Here is an 11,070-nt window from a genome sequence, read left to right as displayed (position 1 = left end):
TGGAAAAACAGGAAAGCTAGAGATGTGAATGGAGAACTGATTGTTGGCATTTTAGGTAAAAGCCTGATTCCATAAGAAGTGCCTTCTCACAGTTCCAAATGGCAGACAGTACTCTGGCCTATTTCCAGCTGACCCTAAGGAGCCCAGTGAATGAAACCAGGTGAGGGACAGTTGGGGCAGTCCCCATGGCACTGCTCAGGGAAGTGCAGGGCATGGGAGCAGGGAGGGATAGCTGTACCCACACTCAGCCCACAGCTGCTGTTACTGGCACTTGGGAGTGGGCTGTGCAGGACTTGGGAGCGCTGCACTTTTCAGAGTCCTAAGCTCCTTGCACAGTCATCACCAGACTTTCAGTATCCCGAACAGTGCTGCTGTCATGATAGCCTGTCTCACAGTGCAGTGGGCAGGACTGGACCCTGCCAGCACCACCCAGCGCCTGGGTCAGTAGCTGGCCCCAGCTCTGTTGGGCAGGGGTGGTTGGCAGTGACTAGCCCCAGGGTCACGGGCCATTGCCGGTGGCTGAGCTACTGGGGAAGGCATGGGAGCTGACCGGTGTTTTGTGGGAGATGGACATGGCCCCAACGCGAAGAGCTGGGTACGACAACATGGCAGAGGATTTCTGAAAAGATCATGATGCTTCTCAATGGCTGCCTCCAGACCCTTGGAAATCCACAGGGGTTTTTAGTTCCTTTCAGCAGCATAACAGCTTCTGCCTGGACTTTCCTTATCAGCTAGGCTAGGTGAATGCAACAACCAGAGGAAGAGCTAGGAAAGCAATTTATATTGGCCACAGAAACTCTTCCCTTTGGCTAAAATTTTTCTTCCCTTTAGCCAAAGAATTCAATGTGATCCAACAGCTTCTGGGCCTACAGAGCCCTCTTTTGTTGAACAATCTGTCAGCAGCAGGTACTGCCTGTAGCTGGACTGTTTGCAAGCCACAACCACCTCAGAAGCCCAGATTTGTCCTGTTATTTCATTAGGTGTAGACATGTACTGGTTTTAGGTTGCAAATACTTTATAACAATGCAGATTACATTTGCATTTTGATGCCATTATAGAGGCTGAGGGCTGTTGCAGTTCTAGAATACTGAAAATTTCTTCATTCTTCCATCTTGCTAGGAACAGTACTCTAAGATAGACACTATTTTGATTTATCTCTTTTCTTTCTTTTCTTTTCTTTTCTTTTCTTTTCTTTTCTTTTCTTTTCTTTTCTTTTCTTTTCTTTTCTTTTCTTTTCTTTTCTTTTCTTTTCTTTTCTTTTCTTTTCTTTTCTTTTCTTTTCTTTTCTTTCCTTTCCTTTCCTTTTCCTTTTCCTTTTCCTTTTCCTTTTCCTTTTCCTTTTCCTTTTCTTTTCCTTTTCCTTTTCCTTTTCCTTTTCCTTTCTTCCTTTCCTTTTCCTTTTCCTTTTCCTTTTCCTTTTCCTTTTCCTTTTCCTTTTCCTCATCTCTTCTCTCCAGTTCCCAGGGACAGAACCCAAGGGAATGGCCTGAAGTTGTGTCAGGGAGGTTTAGGTTGGATATTAGAAAAAGGTTCTTCACCCAGAGGGTGGCTGGGCACTGGAACAGGCTCCACAGGGCAGTGGTCACAGCACCAGCCTGACAGAACTCAGGAGGCATTTGATAATGCTCTGGGCACATGGTGTGATTCTGGGAACATCTTGTGCAAGACAAGCAGTGATCCTTGTGGTCCCTTCCAACTCCATATACTCTGTGATTCTGTGTAATTCCATGATTTTCGTGAAGAAAAGAACCCAGAGATGTACAGAAAGAGACTGAGGGCACCTCCAGAGAGAGAAAACCACTATGTGAGGGTAGCAGCCTGGTTGTGTAGAGGGTGAGATGCATCAGAGGCTGAATTCCTAGAGGGGAATTCTCAAGGTTCTCACTTGACTGGGAGATCAGAGCAGAGCCTTGAGCTAAAGGTAATGAAGAAGTTGACAAGGCCATGTTTATACAAGCTGAACAGTTCTAAGATCTGCTTTATAGATTAAATGGCAATGGGGAGCCAAAGAGAAAGAAGTTTTAATAATCATGGTGGTAGGTTGTGGGAGTACTCACAGCTGGGTTACCAGGAACAGCAGAAAGAGAGCAGGTCAAAATCTTTTGTAGAAAAAAAAATTTTGTGTGTTGTTATTTCTTCATATTCTGATCATAGCAATCAGTAGTGTTTAGTATAAAATCTCCCTGACCTAACAAGGATAGAAATACTGCTCTGGTTGTAACGTAGGACTGTTCTGAACAGAAAACAGGAAATTGAGCTCTGATTGAGATCTGTTTCTTATCACTCTTGTCCTACTTTGAAGTTCCGTGTCCAAAGTATTTTCCCTGCAAGCACAATATTGTTTTCATAGTAATAACTCCCCTCCTTTCCTCCCTTCATGAAATTAGCTGTTGATTCCTGTACTTACACATCCTGTCTGAAGAAAACATCTGGAGCCAAGGCAGGAGTGAGGTATCCACGTCAGGGTCTGGAGTGTCCATCTGTGTGGCAACATAAAGGCAGCAGGGAGTGTAATGAAACCTGCCCACGCTGCCTGGTCCAGAGTGAAGAAGAGGTCAAATGCCACTGAGCTCCAGATGTCTGGCTGAGTGAGCAGATAAATGTTGGCTGTGTATCCACAGTGCATTAATGCTCATGCATTAAAGGCAGCTGAGGGTAAAAACAAGATGCTGTCAGCAGAAAGGACTAGAGCAGGTTACAGCTCCCAAAGGCAGAGAAAGCTAGAGAGCCACAGTCAGGTTCTGCTGTGACACCACAGTTGCTTTTCAGAGTGACTGTGTCTCTCTTTTGTCTTCTGCATTTAGCTGCAGGAACAGGCCCACTGCAAAATTCAGCAGCATTGGGCATGCACAGCATGGTGATGATTGTGCACCACGGTGACTGTACAGAATAACCAGAGATCGCTCTGCTTTTCACCCAAATACCCTGTACAATGTCAGGGCACACGGGCAGGATTGGGTGAGAGATAGTCCCAGGAAAAATGAGTATGAGTGATCATACTCACAACAAAGAGGACACTCCTTCAACTGGAACAGAATATGCAGCATGAACAGCACCACCTTGCAGCTGGCCACAAGCTGACCTGTGAAAGGCGGCTAGGAAAAAGAGAAATATTATAGTGGCATTGCAGAGTTTCCTTAGGGGGAAATGTCTCCTCCATATTAATGGAATCAAGAGCTATGTCCTCCAGGGCCCTGGAATAAGGGTATCTATTTAAAAGTGCTGGTTTTATGCAATTCATTATGCAATCCAGGACCTGCTCATGCACCTGGGTGGCCTTCTCTGCACAGCTTTGTGAAGACATATCAGCAGAGGCAGTTCTCATTTCTCATCTTTAAATTAATTTGCCCCCAAAGAGGCAGGTGTGTGAAACAACATGGAGAGGTTTCACTAGTTTGGCAAGAAGAAAACACCTGCCTTTGCCTCTTTAACCTGGTTTCCATGACATGTCAGCAGACCTAAAGCTAGCATAAAAAGGCCTGGAGGAGAGGCAAAGGCCTGTGACTTTGGGTACTGTTGTGGAGGTCAAGTCCTTTTTTTCACAGTGCGTGTCCCAGATGAATGTAACAATACTGTTGGGGGAGAAAGGGCCTGCTTGTACAGGTTATGTCTGTGTTATTTTAGTCGACTTACTGTACAAGTAATTGTACCTTGTCTTATTCATCTTGTAGTGCCCAGTTTAGAACCCTCCTCCCTTATATGAGGAGACTGATACCTATGCATGTGATTTGCATGTTTGTGTATGCACTCACAAACACATAAATGAAAGATTTGATAGCCCTTATTGTCATCTTGTCATAGGTCAGGCTTGATAGGGTTGAGAAGTTACTTTCTACTGGTTTTTACAGTGAAACAGTAGTAGTTTTTAGGCTTTGTATTTGGAATGGGAAATCTGGGATCTGAAGAATACATCTGCAGGGACCAATACTGCTCCAATTTTTCTGCTTCTCACAGCAGGAATTTTCATCAGAAATCACTTCTTAAAGTCAATCCCAGGAGATATGGTGCAATGCTACAATTCTCCAATGAATTACATACAGCATCACTGGCTACAAAATATTTCACATGGAATGTATTTTCTGAGCAATAATTATCTGTCAGACATGCACTATCCAGAATAAAGTTGGGGAAAATTTGCTGGTCCCCACAACAAGATAGGAAAGATTATAGAAAATTGCTGGAAGTTTATAAATCACTGTAATAATTGTTGTGTGTGCTTGTGTTTGATATTGTACACTTCTACAACATAAAGAAAAAAAGACAGCCCGATTGCCTTTAGCTTGTCCTAGAAGAAGCTCTGAAAAGTATGATTATGTGATTAATAAAATGCCTGGATTATGGTGCACGATCTTGTGTGCTGGCATGTTTACATATAGGTAATGCTTGAATGTCTTGAGCCATCAGGTGAGACCTAGGTCTTGAGGCTCTGACACTGGGCAGCTTGTCAGTGCTGAACTCAGCTGAAGGTGTGAGCTGTGTCTGTGGGGTTTCCTGCTCCACAGCACAAACTGGACACTGCCTAAGTGTAGGGTTAGTGCTCTTGCAGGGGCACAAGGACAAAGCAAAACACCTCCTGCTGCCACATGCAGATTTCTCATGCAACTGTAATGGCTGTGTTCGAAGCTGGCTTAACCAGATGCTGACACTGGCAGACTGTGTTTGATAAAATTACACTTCCACACCCAAAATGCTAAAGGAATTTGCATAAGGAAACACTGAAGACATAAAACCAATCGGTTCTGGTCATGCAAAATGTGTTCAAGACACTTTCTTAGCTTGGGTTAAGCTTCTGATGGAATTGCACTGAAAGGGGGACTGTGCCTTGCTCTCAGGAACATGCTCTCTTTCTATCAAAATTAGAAGATTTTTGGAAAATGCGATAAGGTTGTAGATCTGGTTGAAAACCGTGCCTTCAAGAAAGAAATACTGGCCTTCAGTAAGACCAGAGAGTTGATGTCTCAGGGCTGAGGGACCCCTATAGCAAGCTTGAGCAGCTGGATAGCACAGGGGAAGCAGACTTGCTTCTTTCAACAGCAACAGGGCGTAAGATAGCTCAGGGTGGCTCTGAAACCACACCCTCACTCAGGATCAACTCAGTGCCACTCCTGACTCTCGGGAATAACGGAGCACCTGGAAAAAAACAGCTACTGGCCTGTTTCGTAAGGAATCTCTGGTTTAGATTGAAAAAGATCTTAAAGAAGCCACAGACATTTTATATCTCTGCATTTCCTAGAGGATTTCCAATTGGATGTGACTCATTAATTAAATGTTTTTTTGTTTGGGTTGTTTTTACTTTCAGTTATAGCTGGGGACATTTGCAGACTGGCTTCAAGTCCTTTAAGGTATAGTAGTCTTTATGGAAATTTTCACTAAATGGTACTGCTGCATTCTCGTTATTGAAGGAAAACAAAGGAGGAAAAACAAATGAAAATTAGATCTAGGCCCTCTCAGCAGCTGTCACAGCTCACACTCCCATTTAAAATTATATGAGCATATATTTTTGTGTAGCTGATGTCTTGCGTTATGACCTTTGCCTGCCTGGTCCCAGAGAGTTATTATGGATATCTATCACATAAATTTCTTCATTTACCTTGTGGTGAACAGCATTGAACAAAAATAACCTTGTCTCTGCCTTAGTAACAATATGAACCAGTTTTTCTTTTTTTCACTGTAGACAAGCTTGTTAAAAACATTAAGTTTTATATTATTAGCACGTTTTTGGTACCTAAAACACCTTGGGAAAGGAAGGATTTCATGGCTTTCTAAAAGCTGTACTCAGAACAGTTGTCAAAAGTAAACTGATTCATAATCAATGTTGGCATGCTTGAGGCAAAGGAAGTATGTGGGCAGAGGAGTAAAATAAGCACATTAAAGGAAATAACAGCTGCCTCCATATATAGAAGTTGCTGGTAATATATATCAATAATATGAAATTTAGATCAATTATAAAAATGAAATGTATTACTCTGATGACTTATACATTATTCTTTTTTCCTCCTTTTCTCCCTTCCTACCATAAGGTACCCAAATAAGGCCTAGATTGTGCTATGGAGATATTCCAGCTATTGCCACTTGTGAAAAAAGCTAGACGCATCTAGACAGAAGGACAAAGCCTTTGCACCTCTGAATCTTGTATCCCTTATGTTTTTGGTGTCTAATTTAGTGGCGGAATTGAGTTTGTACCCTGGGATTTCTCATCACTGCTTCAGATAAGCTATGAGCTAAGAAGTGGGGCTCATAAAGGCCATCATTAGTAAGCTCTCAGCACAGAATTACATAAGGAGAAATCTAGTGCCAAGGTGAGCCTATTGCCTTCAGCTAGGTGACTTTCTCTCTTTTACTGGACCTCCAAGGAACTAGCTATCTCTCCTGACTCCTTTCCATAAAACAGCCCTCTTGTGAACTATCGGTTTTTTGGTTTAAAAAACTGGTGAAATTTAGATGTATCCTTTATTCAACAGCTGTGACTCCCCTAGTGTTGCAGCACAATGTTATAGCTCACAACAGCTGAAACTAATTGCTAGTGTCAGGAAGACTGGCAGTGTTTTAGCAAAAGGGAACTGTACCATCAGTTAAACAGCTCTTGAGAAAGAGCCTGGGGAGGAAAAGGAGAGGGGAAGAGAAGAGAAGAGAAGAGAAGAGAAGAGAAGAGAAGAGAAGAGAAGAGAAGAGAAGAGAAGAGAAGAGAAGAGAAGAGAAGAGAAGAGAAGAGAAGAGAAGAGAAGAGAAGAGAAGAGAAGAGAAGAGAAGAGAAGAGAAGAGAAGAGGTCAGGAAAACAAGTCAGATTGGCAGAGTGACAACTATCCCTTTTCAAGATAATTTTCCACTTTTCCCAAATGCTCCATATATTTATCGACTTCAGAAAATCTTCAAATTGAGAGTCAAATTGTATACATACTAAAAATTATGTTCATTTTCAAGACGCATCAAAAAAAAAAAAAAGGCCAGACAATTTTAATGGATTAAAACCCTTGGGAGGGGGAAAAATAGCTAATATTTTTACTTTGGAGTTCTAAATGATTCTCTGTCAGATTAGTATAGGAATAGGACTCTGCTAACAAATTTACCTGCCAAATAACCCCTAGACCTACTAACCTATGAGGTAAATTCTGCAATAAAGTGATTGTAGGCCTCCACTGTAGTATTGACCTGCAAAGTAGCCATGGTCAGCCAGCTGCACAAACCCCCAGCTCAGACCAGGGTTATGTCTGTCCCTCTTACTGTGCCAAGCCCATCAAGGCCTGGGCAGTAACACCTGGCTCTTGAGAGATGTTCTGTACTCATGAGTTGCAAAAATTCCATTGTAGTAAAATGTAGCTGGCAAGCTTGGAAAGTGTTGCCATTCTCCTTTGACAGGTGGAATAACAGGTGTGGAGAGGTTAAGTGGTTTATTGAAGGTGTCAGATAAAGTTGGTGGCAGAGCTGAGAGTATTTCAAGAAGACTAATTCTCATGACCTTGATCTAAGTCTTTGGAAGGCATCTCATTATTCACACATGTTTTTTTTGCATAATAGAGATACTTAATTACAGGAAAGGAGAGCTATAAGAAATGGTAAATTATGAGAACAAGGCTGAAATCATTAATAAAACAGAGGAGGACATTGAGCGCTGAGAGACTACTATGTTGAATAAACTGGGAGCATGAACACTACTAGTTCTGGCTTCTGCAAATAGAATTTGTTAAATTAAAAACTTGCACAAGTGATCTTTTGCTGCATTTCCAGATATAGGCTTAGTTTCCCCAGGGCTGTCCTCCATGTATTCATGTTTTAAATCATATAAACTATGACTTCCTGAAAATAAAAATAGCTTTGTTAAACTTAGACTTTTAATAAAGTACGTCAGCTTACATGAGGCAGGAAAACTATTTCTTTGCATAATAAAAGCTTCTGGCTAGTAACAAGACATTTTAAGACTTAAAACATTTGCAACATCCTGAGCCTCCTCTCATGTTCACCAGTTCATCTCTGAATAGAGTGAATGCTTCTTCTCTCCACAATTAATTTTCTCCTCATACTGAAGTCCAAAACAAAAATAAAACCCTAAACTCTTAATCTGAATTGTTCTATCAGACAGAGAAGTGAAAAAGCATAGAGCAATATCAGCATTTTGTATTTTCTTCTCCATGCACAGCAGTAGCAATTTACATTCAAATTTGTGAACAGTCTTACTGAAGGCTATTCCCATACTATTCCCATACTAGGGGATAAAGAAGAAAAATATGCATTTTTAGTTTGTGAGGCAGATTGCCATTCTGGAGTTATCCACAGGCCATCTGTAAGTCAAAATTGCAGCTTCTGGAGGTGGACTACCAGGTCATGTCATGCCAGCAGCACTTAACTGCTGGGCTGCCTGCACTCCCTTCAGAGCAGGCACAAAGTGGGTGAGTGTGAGCAGCACAAAGCTAGAGGAGCACCGTGACAGGCAGTGTCAGACACGAGCGGCTTAGCACTTTCAGACGTGTTAAATGAACGAGACAACTTGTCTGTATGAAGTTTGACATGGATGTGTGAAGGGCCAAGGCCTTAGCAATGTATTAGAGCTATTGCAATTGTATTTTCAGGGAAAATCTAAAAGAGAAAGCTAAATCCTACAAATATCTCCTGAGAGTCAAAGACAAGCAATGTACTATACCATCTTTCTGAGTTTGTTTGCAGGCCTGAATCACAGAGACTTGCTTGCATTGCATTTTTTCTGTTTACAGTATATGTTTCAAGCAAGTTAGGGAATTTGGTTTTTATTCTTTTTCTCTGGTTAACAGATATGGGGGCCCTTTTCATCATCAAAGAATGGATGTTCATGCAGTCTAACACAGTAAAAACCACAAGCCAAGGAGATTATTCCCTTGCTGAAGAGGATCCTGAGGAAAGGGCCCTTCTTCCATGGGCACTTTCATTCCTCCCGGCCAGTAGCTCTCTTTCTTTCATTTCTGCCTTGCTGCAAGAGGTTTATAACTGTTGGCAATTGCAAGCCCACTTCACCAAAGACAGCAGAGAGAAGTGACAACTGGGAAAGATGTGTAGGAGAAGCAGCAGCTAAGAACACAGCTTTCTATAGCACCCTGCTGCCAGCCTGAGGAGACATTACAGAGCTATTCACAACATTTTCTGCTGTAGTTATTTTATCTGGGATAATAGAAGCACAAAATGATAAAAAGTAAGCCTACAGAATTAGCAGCCTTGCAGTATTGGCATATTGTGACTATATAAAGACAGCAATCACTGAAGTTGCTTCAGTTTTTTCTCTCCAGATAGCAGCATTGGCAGTGACTCAAAAATACAATATGAATTGCAGCAGAACCACTGATCCAAAAGGGAATAAACAAGAACAATGGGGATGCTTTTAATCAACAACTTGCTCTTTTACAGGCAGTTTTAAAAGGTTATTTTTATGATTACTTTGTATTTCTACACTGTTATTTGCAAATGTGCTCCTGCTAGTACATACTCATTTTGGAAGGCACATCTCTATTTTTTTATATCCTCACAGCAGTGTGGGGTTGTTGAAGCCTCATGGAAATGGTTCTTTCTCTCTGTCAACCATGCATGCATGCATGTGGATTTGATCTAAATATTTATTAATTCTCCATAGAGAATATAAATACAACAATCAAACAGTCCTTGTATGGCCAGAGTCTGACAGTCTAAAATTTCTGAGCAATATTGAAGTGGAATGTTCTATAGCATAGCTGTTCAATTTGCATCTTTTATTGTAAATCAATGAATTCAAGTGGCCTAAATCAGTTTTTAGGGCACTCTACTATATTTTGAGATCTCTGTATCGTAACAGGTTTATCTGAAAATTAAACAAGTATATTAAAATAGATTTATTTTTGTACTGACAAATGAGGATCCAGCACTAGTTGTCTTTTTCAAACATTTTCGGAAACTGAATCTGTCTTGTTCCTGGACTATAAATTTACATGTTTAATGCAGAGTTAGTTTTGGGAAGGGAGGGATGAATTTTATAGCTTCAAGAGGAGGGTTTGGGGTTGTGTGTGTGTATGTGTTTGTATTCTTTTCAAGTCTCATCTGAGAGAACTGGTAGTAGGAAATTGGTAAAGAAAGACCAGAGCATATTTAGTTATTCTGTTCCTGCACCAGATTGTCTGGGCATAATAAATGGACAATAAAATAAATATAACCACATGTCTCTTAACTTGATACTTTGAAAGTCCCCCACTCTCTTTTTGCCTAAGGTAGATCACTATTCTGCTATTAAAGTTCCTTTAATACTACTTAAACTTAACCCAGGTCCCACTGAAGTAAATGGGAATTGTTCAATGTTCATTGTATTTCACTGGGGACAGAAATAGGCCTTTAGGATATATCCTTCCATTGCTACTTATTTCCTTTTATTTCATCACATTGTGTCATCATAAGTACATCTGCCTTCTTGAGGAAGTGGCGTGGGAGATAAAGAATCTAATTTCCCAGGAAAAGTCATATTATTTTCCAAATCTAGAATGAGGTGGGGGAAAAAACTTGGAGGAGTCCTCCAAATCTGTCCTGTAACCCAAATTACAAATTAGTACTTGTTTTGGTTTGAACATCCATTAACACATGCCTAGATATTAAACGTGATTTGCCCTTGCAAATATCTTATAAAGTCTCTTGCAATACCAATCTGTTAACTTTTGCTAAAGGTTAGAAATACTTTTTTGTCAAAAAATTCCAACCTTTTCTGAGTGGTGTGAATCTGCTGGTGTAACATTACATGGAAAGCTCTGGCAACTATGTGGAACAGGTTTGAGCAGCACTGGTTGCCAGCAACATGTCTTTGCTGTTGCTCCCACTCGTTTTCCACATTACTGAAGTTGCTCTAGCACTGGCAGCATTCAGGTTAGAAAACATCTTTAAACAAAAGCTCAGTGTCTGAGAGGATTTAAATAGTTTTTAAACATGATCCTACTCAGCATGGGTAAATTGGGCTATTTTCCAGCAAGATTGGGATTTAAACAGAGATCTGGCTATTCGCACTTGAAGTGCCATGGGGACAGGGCCTCAAAATGAAACTACAATATATAACAGGCTGCTGACAAATCTGTGAACACTGGGGGTGGCAGTTA

The sequence above is a fragment of the Melospiza melodia genome, chromosome Z, assembly GCF_035770615.1.
Source record: "Melospiza melodia melodia isolate bMelMel2 chromosome Z, bMelMel2.pri, whole genome shotgun sequence".
In the NCBI taxonomy this organism is placed as follows: domain Eukaryota; kingdom Metazoa; phylum Chordata; class Aves; order Passeriformes; family Passerellidae; genus Melospiza; species Melospiza melodia.
This window is presented reverse-complemented; position numbering follows the sequence as displayed.